Raw genomic sequence first — 18091 nt, forward strand, 5'->3', positions numbered from 1 at the left:
TATTAACTTTCCAATTAGTGGTCCTTTTAAATACAATTGAAAATATCAATAAAGTAAAAGTTTATTATTCTAACCATGTATCACAGGTTAATATACTTTTTAATCTTAAAGTGTAACATTTAAAGTATTAATTTCAGTAATTAATAGTTTTAAATGTTTGTTCATTTTAAATACCATGTATTTTTATTAAACTTATTTTTACCATAAATTGTAAAAATGTATACTTCTTTACTTTCGGAATTATTTTATGTGTTGGGCTGTGTTTCTAACTACCATTTTATTATAATTATTTTTAAATTCTCATAATTTAGCCTTTAAATAATTATATTTTTAAAATTTTAATCTTTGATGAAAGAACAAGACTGTCTTAATTTGATTTGATTCATTATAAATATTATAATATTAATTATTTTTTAATACTTAACTCAGCTGTTCACTGTTCATACTCACGATTTATTGTCACAGAATAAAATAATGAAATACGAGTATTATTACAATAAAGGTTATTTTACATTATTTTTTTATTATTGATTATTAACAACATTAATAACTGATAACGTCTATTATTATACTTTATCGCAATTACCAACCGCAATCCTGATTCGGTTACGTACATTGCATCAGCCCGTCCCATTTCGAAATATTGAAAAATGTTTGCGCTAATATTTAGCACGTAATTAGCGTGGATTTACATGACTCAAATTAGAATTTGCATGAAATTGGTTTAACGGTTAAACCCAAAATTTTATGAGCCGGGCTGGCGAACCGTTTCGGCTCGTATGAAAATTAAGTTATTCGTAATTTTTTCCACCAATAATTAGCATGAATTTGCACGACATTTTTTTAATGCTAAAAAACAGTTTTTCATTTCCCGCCGTTTCGCCAGCCCGGCCCCAATTCGAAATATTATGAATTTTCAAATTTTTTTTGCACAGATATTTAGAACGCAATTAGCATTAATTTGCATGACAGAATTAGAATTCGCACTTAATTATTAAACGAACAAAATACAGTTTTCCACGTGCGTGAAGTTGGCCCCCGCCCAACATTTTAACACAGGAACTTCAAACTTTTTTAGAAAAATTGCTACAACTTTATAATTATACGAAATTTTTATTCAAATTACATTTTATAATTACAATATAGATTTTTATCCTCAGCTTCACTTTTTTAACCAAATAAGATTTTCATTTCATGGTCAATTTTTATTTCAGTTATAAGATTGTTTTATTTAATATAAAATTTTTTTTTTATTTATTCATATAAGAATAATTATCAAACATAGATTTTAATCAAATTAGAATAAAAAACTGAATAAATCTAGAAATTAAATAAAAAATTGCAAATTTAATACAAATCCTAAATTATTAACTTTATAATTTATAAAAATTTTATTTTATTAAACCTAATTAACAGCCGTTTAATTCCGGGAGTTAATTAATACGAATTGAGTTAAACTGGTTTTAGCTGTGCATGTAAACGTAGTAATAGTGTGTTAAGTATAATTCGGTTTTATTTTTCGACGAAAGCAGCGACGCGGCGTTTTCTAGGTATATCATCTATACATTATACAATTCATCACTATACGATTATATTTATTATTATTATTAAATGATGTTTTAGCAGAATTGAATTTTTGGACTTTGGAGTGTCGTCAGTGTCGATTAGCAGCTTGCTAATATTAAAAGTATTTTACAAGCAGTTAAAAATATGAATTAATAATATGAGTCAAAATGATAACATAGTAGCATGTTTTATAAAGTTTATGAAGTATCAACTTAAAAGAAATATATGGATGTTAATAATGGTATATTAAAATCAATCAATTAATCTTATAGTCTTAGACACTTGACACTAACTAGAGATTTAAGTGTTTATAAGCAGTTTAAAATGTGAATTTATAATATGAATAAAAAGAATAAGATAATCGCATGTTTTATAAGGTTTTTGAAGTATCAACTTAAACGAAAAATAGGAAATTCCTTTAAGGTAAATTAATATCATTACTCTATCTTATAGTCTAGGTTTCTTATACTAATTTTGTTATACAACTACTGTAGGTGCTATCAATTACATTCAGTTACAATTTCACATACATTGAAAAACACCAGTATTATTATCAATATCTTCTATTCCATTTTCAGCATGGTATGTTGAAATATTCCATGGTAGTATAAATTTCTATTCTTATCTCAGCATGCCTTGTGTGATCTCTTGTACAGTAATCTGCAAATACAGTCAGTTAAATATGTATAATGGTGAAAATTAACTTCAGAATTGAATGTTTTATAAGCAGTTAAAATTTGAATTTATAATATTAGTCAAATTCTTCATATAAAACTATATTTTATAGTGTTTATTAAGTATCAAATTAATGAAATATATAGAATTTAACTATGGTAAATAAATATCATTAACTTAATCTAATAGTATGGTCTTAAAGGAACTAAATTGACAATTGATTATTTAATTATCAGTTAAAATTATGAATTTATAATATGAGTCAAAATGATAATATAAAAGCATGTGTTATAAAGTTTATGAGGAATCAACTTAAATGAAATACAGGAAATTTCATTATGGTAAATAGATATCATTTACTTAATCTAATAGTATGGTCTTAAAGGAACTAAATTGACAATTGATTATTTAATTAGCAGTTAAAATTATGAATTTATAATATGAGTCAATATAATAATATAAAAGCATGTGCTATAAAGTTTATGAGGAATCAACTTAAATGAAATACAGGAAATTTCATTATGGTAAATAAATATCATTGACTTAATTTAATGGTATGTTCTTGAAGGAACTAAATTGACAATTGATTATTTAATTAGCAGTTAAAATTATGAATTTATAATATGAGTCAAAATGATAATATAATAGCATGTTTTAAACAGTTTATGACGTATCAACTTAAATGAAATATATGGAAGTTAATAATGTATATTAAAATCAATCAATTTATCTTATAGTCTAGGTTTCCTAATACTAATTTTTGTTATACAATTACTGTAGGTGCTATCAATTACATTCAGTTACAATTTCACATACATTGAAAAACACCAGTATTATTATCAATATCTTCTATTCCATTTTCAGCATGGTATGTTGAAATATTCCATAGTAGTATAAATTTCTATTCTTATCTCAGCATGCCTTGTGTGATCTCTTGTACAGTCATCTGAAAAAATACAGTCAGTTAAATATGTATAATGGTGAAAATTAACTTCAGAATTGAATGTTTTATAAGCAGTTAAAAATTTGAATTTATAATATTAGTCAATTCTTCATATAAAACTATATTTTATAGTGTTTATTAAGTATCAAATTAAATGAAATATATAGAATTTAACTATGGTAAATAAATATCATTAACTTAATCTAATAGTATGGTCTTAAAGGAACTAAATTGACAATTGATTATTTAATTATCAGTTAAAATTATGAATTTATAATATGAGTCAAATGATAATATAAAAGCATGTGTTATAAAGTTTATGAGGAATCAACTTAAATGAAATACAGGAAATTTCATTATAGTAAATAAATATCATTTACATAATCTAATAGTATGGTCTTAAAGGAACTAAATTGACAATTGATTATTTAATTAGCAGTTAAAATTATGAATTTATAATATGAGTCAAAATGATAATATAATAGCATGTATTAAACAGTTTATGACGTATCAACTTAAATGAAATACATGGAAGTTAATAATGTATATTAAAATCAATCAATTTATCTTATAGTCTAGGTTTCATAATACTAATTTTTGTTATACAACTACTGTAGGTGCTATCAATTACATTCAGTTACAATTTCACATACATTGAAAAACACCAGTATTATTATCAATATCTTCTATTCCATTTTCAGCATGGTATGTTGAAATATTCCATAGTAGTATAAATTTCTATTCTTATCTCAGCATGCCTTGTGTGATCTCTTGTACAGTCATCTGAAAAAATACAGTCAGTTAAATATGTATAATGGTGAAAATTAACTTCAGAATTGAATGTTTTATAAGCAGTTAAAAATTTGAATTTATAATATTAGTCAAATTCTTCATATAAAACTATATTTTATAGTGTTTATTAAGTATCAAATTAAATGAAATATATAGAATTTAACTATGGTAAATAAATATCATTAACTTAATCTAATAGTATGGTCTTAAAGGAACTAAATTGACAATTGATTATTTAATTAGCAGTTAAAATTATGAATTTATAATATGAGTAAAAATGATAATATAAAAGCATGTGTTATAAAGTTTATGAGGAATCAACTTAAATGAAATACAGGAAATTTCATTATGGTAAATAAATATTTTTGACTTAATTTAATGGTATGGTCTTGAAGGAACTAAATTGACAATTGATTATTTAATTAGCAGTTAAAATTATGAATTTATAATATGAGTCAAAATGATAATATAATAGCATGTTTCAAAAAGTTTATGACGTATCAACTTAAATGAAATATATGGAAGTTAATAATGGTATAATAAAATCAATCAATTTATCTTATAGTCTAGGTTTCATAATACTAATTTTTGTTATACAACAACTCTAGGTGCTATCAATTACATTCAGTTACAATTTCACATACATTGAAAAACACCAGTATTATTATCAATATCTTCTATTCCATTTTCAGTATAGTATGTTGAAATATTCCATAGTAGTAAAAAATTTCTATTCTTATCTCAGCATGCCTTGTGTGATCTCTTGTACAGTAATCTGAAAAAATACAGTCAGTTTAATATGTATAATGGTTTAAATTAACTTCAGAATTGAATGTTTTATAAACTATTAAAAATTTGAATTTATAATATTAGTCGAATTCTTCATATAAAACTATATTTCATAGTGTTTATTAAGTATCAAATTAAATGAAATATATAGAATTTAACTATGGTAAATAGATATCATTTACTTAATCTAATAGTATGGTCTTAAAGGAACTAAATTGACAATTGATTATTTAATTAGCAGTTAAAATTATGAATTTATAATATGAGTCAAAATGATAATATAAAAGCATGTGTTATAAAGTTTATGAGGAATCAACTTAAATGAAATACAGGAAATTTCATTATGGTAAATAAATATTTTTGACTTAATTTAATGGTATGGTCTTGAAGGAACTAAATTGACAATTGATTATTTAATTAGCAGTTAAAATTATGAATTTATAATATGAGTCAAAATGATAATATAATAGCATGTTTTAAACAGTTTATGAAGTATCAACTTAAATGAAATATATGGAAGTTAATAATGTATATTAAAATCAATCAATTTATCTTATAGTCTAGGTTTCATAATACTAATTTTTGTTATACAACTACTGTGGGTGCTATCAATTACATTCAGTTACAATTTCACATACATTGAAAAACACCAGTATTATTATGAATATCTTCTATTCCATTTTCAGCATGGTATGTTGAAATATTCCATAGTAGTATAAATTTCTATTCTTATCTCAGCATGCCTTGTGTGATCTCTTGTACAGTAATCTGAAAAAATACAGTCAGTTTAATATGTATAATGGTTTAAATTAATTTCAGAATTGAATGTTTTATAAGCAGTTAAAAATTTGAATTTATAATATTAGTCAAATTCTTAATATAAAACTATATTTTATAGTGTTTATTAAGTATCAAATTAAATGAAATATATAGAATTTAACTATGGTAAATAGATGTCATTTACTTAATCTAATAGTATGATCTTGAAGGAACTAAATTGACAATTGATTATTTAATTAGCAGTTAAAATAATGAATTTATAATATGAGTAAAAATGATAATATAAAAGCATGTGTTATAAAGTTTATGAGGAATCAACTTAAATGAAATACAGGAAATTTCATTATGGTAAATAAATATTTTGACTTAATTTAATGGTATGGTCTTGAAGGAACTAAATTGACAATTGATTATTTAATTAGCAGTTAAATTATGAATTTATAATATGAGTCAAAATGATAATATAATAGCATGTTTCAAAAAGTTTATGACGTATCAACTTAAATGAAATATATGGAAGTTAATAATGGTATATTTAAATCAATCAATTTATCTTATAGTCTAGGTTTCATAATACTAATTTTTGTTATACAACAACTCTAGGTGCTATCAATTACATTCAGTTACAATTTCACATACATTGAAAACACCAGTATTATTATCAATATCTTCTATTCCATTTTCAGAATGGTATGTTGAAATATTCCATAGTAGTATAAATTTCTATTCTTATCTCAGCATGCCTTGTGTGATCTCTTGTACAGTAATCTGAAAAAATACAATCAGTTTAATAAGTATAATGGTGAAAATTAACTTCAGAATTGAATGTTTTATAAACTATAAAAAATTTGAATTTATAATATAAGTCAAATTCTTCATATAAAACTATATTTCATAGTGTTTATTAAGTATCAAATTAAATGAAATATATAGAATTTAACTATGGTAAATAGATATCATTTACTTAATCTAATAGTATGGTCTTAAAGGAACTAAATTGACAATTGATTATTTAATTAGCAGTTAAAATTATGAATTTATAATATGAGTCAAAATGATAATATAATAGCATGTTTTAAAAAGTTTATGACGTATCAACTTAAATGAAATATATGGAAGTTAATAATGGTATACTAGAATCAATCCATTTATCTTATAGTCTAGGTTTCATATATTAATTTTTGTTATACAACTACTGTAGGTGCTATCAATTACATTCAGTTACAATTTCACATACATTGAAAAACACCAGTATTATTATCAATATCTTCTATTCCATTTTCAGAATGGTATGTTGAAATATTCCATAGTAGTATAAATTTCTATTCTTATCCCAGCATGCCTTGTGTGATCTCTTGTACAGTCATCTGAAAAAATACAGTCAGTTAAATATGTATAATGGTGAAAATTAACTTCAGAATAGAATGTTTTATAAGCAGTTAAAAATTTGAATTTATAATATTAGTCAAATTGTTCATATAAAACTATATTTTATAGTGTTTATTAAGTATCAAATAAAATGAAATATATAGAATTTATCTATGGTAAATAGATATCATTTACTTAATCTAATAGTATGGTCTTAAAGGAACTAAATTGACAATTGATTATTTAATTAGCAGTTAAAATTATGAATTTATAATATGAGTAAAAATGATAATATAAAAGCATGTGTTATAAAGTTTATGAGGAATCAACTTAAATGAAATACAGGAAATTTCATTATGGTAAATAAATATTTTTGACTTAATTTAATGGTATGGTCTTGAAGGAACTAAATTGACAATTGATTATTTAATTAGCAGTTAAAATTATGAATTTATAATATGAGTCAAAATGATAATATAATAGCATGTTTTAAAAAGTTAATGACGTATCAACTTAAATGAAATATATGGAAGTTAATAATGTATATTAAATCAATCAATTTATCTTATAGTCTAGGTTTCATAATACTAATTTTTGTTATACAACTACTGTAGGTGCTATCAATTACATTCAGTTACAATTTCACATACATTGAAAAACACCAGTATTATTATCAATATCTTCTATTCCATTTTCAGCATAGTATGTTGAAATATTCCATAGTAGTATAAATTTCTATTCTTATCTCAGCATGCCTTGTGTGATCTCTTGTACAGTAATCTGAAAAAATACAGTCAGTTTAATATGTATAATGGTGTAAATTAACTTCAGAATTGAATGTGTTATAAGCAGTTAAAAATTTGAATTTATAATATTAGTCAAATTGGTCATATAAAACTATATTTTATAGTGTTTATTAAGTATCAAATTAAATGAAATATATAGAATTTATCTATGGTAAATAGATATCATTTACTTAATCTAATAGTATGGTCTTAAAGGAACTAAATTGACAATTGATTATTTAATTAGCAGTTAAAATTATGAATTTATAATATGAGTCAAAATGATAATATAATAGCATGTTTTAAAAAGTTAATGACGTATCAACTTAAATGAAATATATGGAAGTTAATAATGTATATTAAAATCAATCAATTTATCTTATAGTCTAGGTTTCATAATACTAATTTTTGTTATACAACTACTGTAGGTGCTATCAATTACATTCAGTTACAATTTCACATACATTGAAAAACACCAGTATTATTATCAATATCTTCTATTCCATTTTCAGCATAGTATGTTGAAATATTCCATAGTAGTATAAATTTCTATTCTTATCTCAGCATGCCTTGTGTGATCTCTTGTACAGTAATCTGAAAAAATACAGTCAGTTTAATATGTATAATGGTTTAAATTAACTTCAGAATTGAATGTTTTATAAGCAGTTAAAAATTTGAATTTATAATATTAGTCAAATTCTTCATATAAAACTATATTTTATAGTGTTTATTAAGTATCAAATTAAATGAAATATATAGAATTTAACTATGGTAAATAGATGTCATTTACTTAATCTAATAGTATGATCTTGAAGGAACTAAATTGACAATTGATTATTTAATTAGCAGTTAAAATTATGAATTTATAATATGAGTAAAAATGATAATATAAAAGCATGTGTTATAAAGTTTATGAGGAATCAACTTAAATGAAATACAGGAAATTTCATTATGGTAAATAAATATTTTTGACTTAATTTAATGGTATAGTCTTGAAGGAACTAAATTGACAATTGATTATTTAATTAGCAGTTAAAATTATGAATTTAAAATATGAGTCAAAATGATAATATAATAGCATGTTTTAAAAAGTTGATGACGTATCAACTTAAATGAAATATATGGAAGTTAATAATGTATATTAAAATCAATCAATTTATCTTATAGTCTAGGTTTCATAATACTAATTTTTGTTATACAACTACTGTAGGTGCTATCAATTACATTCAGTTACAATTTCACATACATTGAAAAACACCAGTATTATTATCAATATCTTCTATTCCATTTTCAGCATAGTATGTTGAAATATTCCATAGTAGTATAAATTTCTATTCTTATCTCAGCATGCCTTGTGTGATCTCTTGTACAGTAATCTGAAAAAATACAGTCAGTTTAATATGTATAATGGTTTAAATTAACTTCAGAATTGAATGTTTTATAAGCAGTTAAAAATTTGAATTTATAATATTAGTCAAATTCTTCATATAAAACTATATTTTATAGTGTTTATTAAGTATCAAATTAAATGAAATATATAGAATTTAACTATGGTAAATAGATGTCATTTACTTAATCTAATAGTATGATCTTGAAGGAACTAAATTGACAATTGATTATTTAATTAGCAGTTAAAATTATGAATTTATAATATGAGTAAAAATGATAATATAAAAGCATGTGTTATAAAGTTTATAAGGAATCAACTTAAATGAAATACAGGAAATTTCATTATGGTAAATAAATATTTTTGACTTAATTTAATGGTATGGTCTTGAAGGAACTAAATTGACAATTGATTATTTAATTAGCAGTTAAAATTATGAATTTATAATATGAGTCAAAATGATAATATAATAGCATGTTTTAAAAAGTTAATGACGTATCAACTTAAATGAAATATATGGAAGTTAATAATGTATATTAAAATCAATCAATTTATCTTATAGTCTAGGTTTCATAATACTAATTTTTGTTATACAACTACTGTAGGTGCTATCAATTACATTCAGTTACAATTTCACATACATTGAAAAACACCAGTATTATTATCAATATCTTCTATTCCATTTTCAGCATAGTATGTTGAAATATTCCATAGTAGTATAAATTTCTATTCTTATCTCAGCATGCCTTGTGTGATCTCTTGTACAGTAATCTGAAAAAATACAGTCAGTTTAATATGTATAATGGTTTAAATTAACTTCAGAATTGAATGTTTTATAAGCAGTTAAAAATTTGAATTTATAATATTAGTCAAATTCTTCATATAAAACTATATTTTATAGTGTTTATTAAGTATCAAATTAAATGAAATATATAGAATTTAACTATGGTAAATAGATGTCATTTACTTAATCTAATAGTATGATCTTGAAGGAACTAAATTGACAATTGATTATTTAGTTAGCAGTTAAAATTATGAATTTATAATATGAGTAAAAATGATAATATAAAAAGATGTGTTATAAAGTTTATGAGGAATCAACTTAAATGAAATACAGGAAATTTCATTATGGTAAATAAATATTTTTGACTTAATTTAATAGTATGGTCTTGAAGAAACTAAATTGACAATTGATTATTTAATTAGCAGTTAAAATTATGAATTTATAATATGAGTCAAAATGATAATATAATAGCATGTTTTAAAAAGTTTATGACGTATCAACTTAAATGAAATATATGGAAGTTAATAATGGTATACTAGAATCAATCCATTTATCTTATAGTCTAGGTTTCATAATATTAATTTTTGTTATACAACTACTGTAGGTGCTATCAATTACATTCAGTTACAATTTCACATACATTGAAAAACACCAGTATTATTATCAATATCTTCTATTCCATTTTCAGCATAGTATGTTGAAATATTCCATAGTAGTATAAATTTCTATTCTTATCTCAGCATGCCTTGTGTGATCTCTTGTACAGTAATCTGAAAAAATACAGTCAGTTTAATATGTATAATGGTTTAAATTAACTTCAGAATTGAATGTTTTATAAGCAGTTAAAAATTTGAATTTATAATATTAGTCAAATTCTTCATATAAAACTATATTTTATAGTGTTTATTAAGTATCAAATTAAATGAAATATATAGAATTTAACTATGGTAAATAGATGTCATTTACTTAATCTAATAGTATGATCTTGAAGGAACTAAATTGACAATTGATTATTTAATTAGCAGTTAAAATTATGAATTTATAATATGAGTAAAAATGATAATATAAAAGCATGTGTTATAAAGTTTATGAGGAATCAACTTAAATGAAATACAGGAAATTTCATTATGGTAAATAAATATTTTTGACTTAATTTAATGGTATAGTCTTGAAGGAACTAAATTGACAATTGATTATTTAATTAGCAGTTAAAATTATGAATTTATAATATGAGTCAAAATGATAATATAATAGCATGTTTTAAAAAGTTGATGACGTATCAACTTAAATGAAATATATGGAAGTTAATAATGGTATAATAAAATCAATCAATTTATCTTATAGTCTAGGTTTCATAGTACTAATTTTTGTTATACAACTAATGTAGGTACTATCAATTACATTCAGTTACAATTTCACATACATTGAAAAACACCAGTATTATTATCAATATCTTCTATTCCATTTTCAGCATAGTATGTTGAAATATTCCATAGTAGTATAAATTTCTATTCTTATCTCAGCATGCCTTGTGTGATCTCTTGTACAGTAATCTGAAAAAATACAGTCAGTTTAATATGTATAATGGTTTAAATTAACTTCAGAATTGAATGTTTTATAAGCAGTTAAAAATTTGAATTTATAATATTAGTCAAATTCTTCATATAAAACTATATTTTATAGTGTTTATTAAGTATCAAATTAAATGAAATATATAGAATTTAACTATGGTAAATAGATGTCATTTACTTAATCTAATAGTATGATCTTGAAGGAACTAAATTGACAATTGATTATTTAATTAGCAGTTAAAATTATGAATTTAATATGAGTAAAAATGATAATATAAAAGCATGTGTTATAAAGTTTATAAGGAATCAACTTAAATGAAATACAGGAAATTTCATTATGGTAAATAAATATTTTTGACTTAATTTAATGGTATAGTCTTGAAGGAACTAAATTGACAATTGATTATTTAATTAGCAGTTAAAATTATGAATTTAAAATATGAGTCAAAATGATAATATAATAGCATGTTTTAAAAAGTTGATGACGTATCAACTTAAATGAAATATATGGAAGTTAATAATGTATATTAAAATCAATCAATTTATCTTATAGTCTAGGTTTCATAATACTAATTTTTGTTATACAACTACTGTAGGTGCTATCAATTACATTCAGTTACAATTTCACATACATTGAAAAACACCAGTATTATTATCAATATCTTCTATTCCATTTTCAGCATAGTATGTTGAAATATTCCATAGTAGTATAAATTTCTATTCTTATCTCAGCATGCCTTGTGTGATCTCTTGTACAGTAATCTGAAAAATACAGTCAGTTTAATATGTATAATGGTTTAAATTAACTTCAGAATTGAATGTTTTATAAGCAGTTAAAAATTTGAATTTATAATATTAGTCAAATTCTTCATATAAAACTATATTTTATAGTGTTTATTAAGTATCAAATTAAATGAAATATATAGAATTTAACTATGGTAAATAGATGTCATTTACTTAATCTAATAGTATGATCTTGAAGGAACTAAATTGACAATTGATTATTTAATTAGCAGTTAAAATTATGAATTTATAATATGAGTAAAAATGATAATATAAAAGCATGTGTTATAAAGTTTATAAGGAATCAACTTAAATGAAATACAGGAAATTTCATTATGGTAAATAAATATTTTTGACTTAATTTAATGGTATGGTCTTGAAGAACTAAATTGACAATTGATTATTTAATTAGCAGTTAAAATTATGAATTTATAATATGAGTCAAAATGATAATATAATAGCATGTTTTAAAAAGTTTATGACGTATCAACTTAAATGAAATATATGGAAGTTAATAATGGTATACTAGAATCAATCCATTTATCTTATAGTCTAGGTTTCATAATATTAATTTTTGTTATACAACTACTGTAGGTGCTATCAATTACATTCAGTTACAATTTCACATACATTGAAAAACACCAGTATTATTATCAATATCTTCTATTCCATTTTCAGCATAGTATGTTGAATATTCCATAGTAGTATAAATTTCTATTCTTATCTCAGCATGCCTTGTGTGATCTCTTGTACAGTAATCTGAAAAAAATACAGTCAGTTTAATATGTATAATGGTTTAAATTAACTTCAGAATTGAATGTTTTATAAGCAGTTAAAAATTTGAATTTATAATATAGTCAAATTCTTCATATAAAACTATATTTTATAGTGTTTATTAAGTATCAAATTAAATGAAATATATAGAATTTAATCTATGGTAAATAGATGTCATTTACTTAATCTAATAGTATGATCTTGAAGGAACTAAATTGACAATTGATTATTTAATTAGCAGTTAAAATTATGAATTTATAATATGAGTAAAAATGATAATATAAAAGCATGTGTTATAAAGTTTTTAAGGAATCAACTTAAATGAAATACAGGAAATTTCATTATGGTAAATAAATATTTTTGACTTAATTTAATGGTATAGTCTTGAAGGAACTAAATTGACAATTGATTATTTAATTAGCAGTTAAAATTATGAATTTATAATATGAGTCAAAATGATAATATAATAGCATGTTTTAAAAAGTTAATGACGTATCAACTTAAATGAAATATATGGAAGTTAATAATGGTATATTAAAATCAATCAATTTATCTTATAGTCTAGGTTTCATAATACTAATTTTGTTATACAACTACTGTAGGTGCTATCAATTACATTCAGTTACAATTTCACATACATTGAAAAACACCAGTATTATTATCAATATCTCTATTCCATTTTCAGCATAGTATGTTGAAATATTCCATAGTAGTATAAATTTCTATTCTTATCTCAGCATGCCTTGTGTGATCTCTTGTACAGTAATCTGAAAAAATACAGTCAGTTTAATATGTATAATGGTTTAAATTAACTTCAGAATTGAATGTTTTATAAGCAGTTAAAAATTTGAATTTATAATATTAGTCAAATTCTTCATATAAAACTATATTTTATAGTGTTTATTAGTATCAAATTAAATGAAATATATAGAATTTAACTATGGTAATAGATGTCATTTACTTAATCTAATAGTATGATCTTGAAGGAACTAAATTGACAATGATTATTATAATTAGCAGTTAAAATTATGAATTTATAATATGAGTCAAAATGATATATAATAGCATGTTTTAAAAAGTTGATGACGTATCAACTTAAATGAAATATATGGAAGTTTAATAATGGTATATTAAAATCCTCAATTTATCTTATAGTCTAGTTTCATAGTACTAATTTTTGTTATACAACTAATGTAGGTACTATCAATTACCTTCAGTTACAATTCACATACAGTGAAAACACCAGTATTATTATCAATATCTTCTATTCCATTTCCAGCATAGTATGTTGAAATATTCCATAGTAGTATAAATTTCTATTCTTATCTCAGCATGCCTGTTGTGATTCTTGTACATACTGAAAAAATACAGTCAATTTATATGTATAATGGTTTAAATTAACTTCAGAATTGAATGTTTTATAAGCAGTTAAAAATTTGAATTTATAATATTAGTCAAATTCTTCATATAAAACTATATTTTATAGTGTTTATTAAGTATCAAATTAAATGAAATATATAGAATTTAACTATGGTAAATAGATGTCATTTACTTAATCTAATAGTATGATCTTGAAGGAACTAAATTGACAATTGATTATTTAATTAGCAGTTAAAATTATGAATTTATAATATGAGTCAAAATGATAATATAATAGCATGTTTTAAAAAGTTTATGACGTATCAACTTAAATGAAATATATGGAAGTTAATAATAGTATACTAGAATCAAGCCATTTATCTTATAGTCTAGGTTTCATAATATTAATTTTTGTTATACAACTACTGTAGGTGCTATCAATTACATTCAGTTACAATTTCACATACATTGAAAAACACCAGTATTATTATCAATATCTTCTATTCCATTTTCAGAATGGTATGTTGAAATATTCCATAGTAGTATAATTTCTATTCTTATCCCAGCATGCCTTGTGTGATCTCTTGTACAGTCATCTGAAAAAATACAGTCAGTTAAATATGTATAATGGTTTAAATAACTTCAGAATTGAATGTTTTATAAGCAGTTTAAAATTTGAATTTATAATATTAGTCAAATTCTTAATATAAAACTATATTTTATAGTGTTTATTAAGTATCAAATTAAATGAAATATATAGAATTTAACTATGGTAAATAGATGTCATTTACTTAATCTAATAGTATGATCTTTGAAGGAACTAATTGACAATTGATTATTTAATTAGCAGTTAAAATTATGAATTTATAATATGAGTAAAAATGATAATATAAAAGCATGTGTTATAAAGTTTATGAGGAATCAACTTAAATGAAATACAGGAAATTTCATTATGGTAAATAAATATGTTTGGACTTAATTTAATTGTATGGTCTTGAAGGAACTAATTGACAATTGATTATTTAATTAGCAGTTAAAATTATGAATTTATAATATGAGTCAAAATGATAATATAATAGCATGTTTTAAAAAGTTTATGACGTATCAACTTAAATGAAATATATGGAAGTTAATAATGGTATACTAAAATCAATCAATTTATCTTATAGTCTAGGTTTCATAATACTAATTTTTGTTATACAACTACTGTAGGTGCTATCAATTACATTCAGTTACAATTTCACATACATTGAAAAACACCAGTATTATTATCAATATCTTCTATTCCATTTTCAGAATGGTATGTTGAAATATTCCATAGTAGTATAAATTTCTATTCTTATCTCAGCATGCCTTGTGTGATCTCTTGTACAGTAATCTGAAAAAATACAGTCAGTTTAATATGTATAATGGTTTAAATTAACTTCAGAATTGAATGTTTTATAAGCAGTTAAAAATTTGAATTTATAATATTAGTCAAATTCTTCATATAAAACTATATTTTATAGTGTTTATTAAGTATCAAATTAAATGAAATATATAGAATTTAACTATGGTAAATAGATGTCATTTACTTAATCTAATAGTATGATCTTGAAGGAACTAAATTGACAATTGATTATTTAATTAGCAGTTAAAATTATGAATTTATAATATGAGTCAAAATGATAATATAATAGCATGTTTTAAAAAGTTTATGACGTATCAACTTAAATGAAATATATGGAAGTTAATAATGGTATACTAAAATCAATCCATTTATCTTATAGTCTAGGTTTCATAATACTAATTTTTGTTATACAACTACTGTAGGTGCTATCAATTACATTCAGTTACAATTTCACATACATTGAAAAACACCAGTATTATTATCAATATCTTCTATTCCATTTTCAGAATGGTATGTTGAAATATTCCATAGTAGTATAAATTTCTATTCTTATCTCAGCATGCCTTGTGTGATCTCTTGTACAGTAATCTGAAAAAATACAGTCAGTTTAATATGTATAATGGTTTAAATTAACTTCAGAATTGAATGTTTTATAAGCAGTTAAAAATTTGAATTTATAATATTAGTCAAATTCTTAATATAAAACTATATTTTATAGTGTTTATTAAGTATCAAATTAAATGAAATATATAGAATTTAACTATGGTAAATAGATGTCATTTACTTAATCTAATAGTATGATCTTGAAGGAACTAAATTGACAATTGATTATTTAATTAGCAGTTAAAATTATGAATTTATAATATGAGTAAAAATGATAATATAAAAGCATGTGTTATAAAGTTTATGAGGAATCAACTTAAATGAAATACAGGAAATTTCATTATGGTAAATAAATATTTTTGACTTAATTTAATGGTATGGTCTTGAAGGAACTAAATTGACAATTGATTATTTAATTAGCAGTTAAAATTATGAATTTATAATATGAGTCAAAATGATAATATAATAGCATGTTTTAAAAAGTTTATGACGTATCAACTTAAATGAAATATATGGAAGTTAATAATGGTATATTAAAATCAATCATTTATCTTATAGTCTAGGTTTCATAATACTAATTTTTGTTATACAACTACTGTAGGTGCTATCAATTACATTCAGTTACAATTTCACATACATTGAAAAACACCAGTATTATTATCAATATCTTCTATTCCATTTTCAGAATGGTATGTTGAAATATTCCATAGTAGTATAAATTTCTATTCTTATCTCAGCATGCCTTGTGTGATCTCTTGTACAGTAATCTGAAAAAATACAGTCAGTTTAATATGTATAATGGTTTAAATTAACTTCAGAATTGAATGTTTTATAAGCAGTTAAAAATTTGAATTTATAATATTAGTCAAATTCTTCATATAAAACTATATTTTATAGTGTTTATTAAGTATCAAATTAAATGAAATATATAGAATTTAACTATGGTAAATAGATGTCATTTACTTAATCTAATAGTATGATCTTGAAGGAACTAAATTGACAATTGATTATTTAATTAGCAGTTAAAATTATGAATTTATAATATGAGTCAAAATGATAATATAATAGCATGTTTTAAAAAGTTTATGACGTATCAACTTAAATGAAATATATGGAAGTTAATAATGGTATAATAAAATCAATCCATTTATCTTATAGTCTAGGTTTCATAATACTAATTTTTGTTATACAACTACTGTAGGTGCTATCAATTACATTCAGTTACAATTTCACATACATTGAAAAACACCAGTATTATTATCAATATCTTCTATTCCATTTTCAGAATGGTATGTTGAAATATTCCATAGTAGTATAAATTTCTATTCTTATCTCAGCATGCCTTGTGTGATCTCTTGTACAGTAATCTGAAAAAATACAGTCAGTTTAATATGTATAATGGTTTAAATTAACTTCAGAATTGAATGTTTTATAAGCAGTTAAAAATTTGAATTTATAATATTAGTCAAATTCTTAATATAAAACTATATTTTATAGTGTTTATTAAGTATCAAATTAAATGAAATATATAGAATTTAACTATGGTAAATAGATGTCATTTACTTAATCTAATAGTATGATCTTGAAGGAACTAAATTGACAATTGATTATTTAATTAGCAGTTAAAATTATGAATTTATAATATGAGTAAAAATGATAATATAAAAGCATGTGTTATAAAGTTTATGAGGAATCAACTTAAATGAAATACAGGAAATTTCATTATGGTAAATAAATATTTT

The 18091-nt window shown here is 22.3% G+C and overlaps 1 long non-coding RNA gene across 1 annotated transcript; it reads right to left on the bottom strand.

The window, feature by feature from the left end:
- Positions 1 to 2089: 2089 nt before the first annotated feature.
- Positions 2090 to 12915, bottom strand: LOC113558914. The gene is made up of 5 exons (XR_003405758.2): positions 12854 to 12915; positions 12073 to 12202; positions 11293 to 11422; positions 6783 to 6912; positions 2090 to 2226 (listed from the first exon to the last, which is right to left on the bottom strand). It is a non-coding gene; the product is annotated as an uncharacterized LOC113558914 (long non-coding RNA).
- Between the last annotated feature and the right edge of the window lie 5176 nt (positions 12916 to 18091).

The sequence above is a fragment of the Rhopalosiphum maidis genome, chromosome 3 (genome assembly GCF_003676215.2).
Source record: "Rhopalosiphum maidis isolate BTI-1 chromosome 3, ASM367621v3, whole genome shotgun sequence".
Classification (NCBI taxonomy): Eukaryota; Metazoa; Arthropoda; class Insecta; order Hemiptera; family Aphididae; genus Rhopalosiphum; species Rhopalosiphum maidis.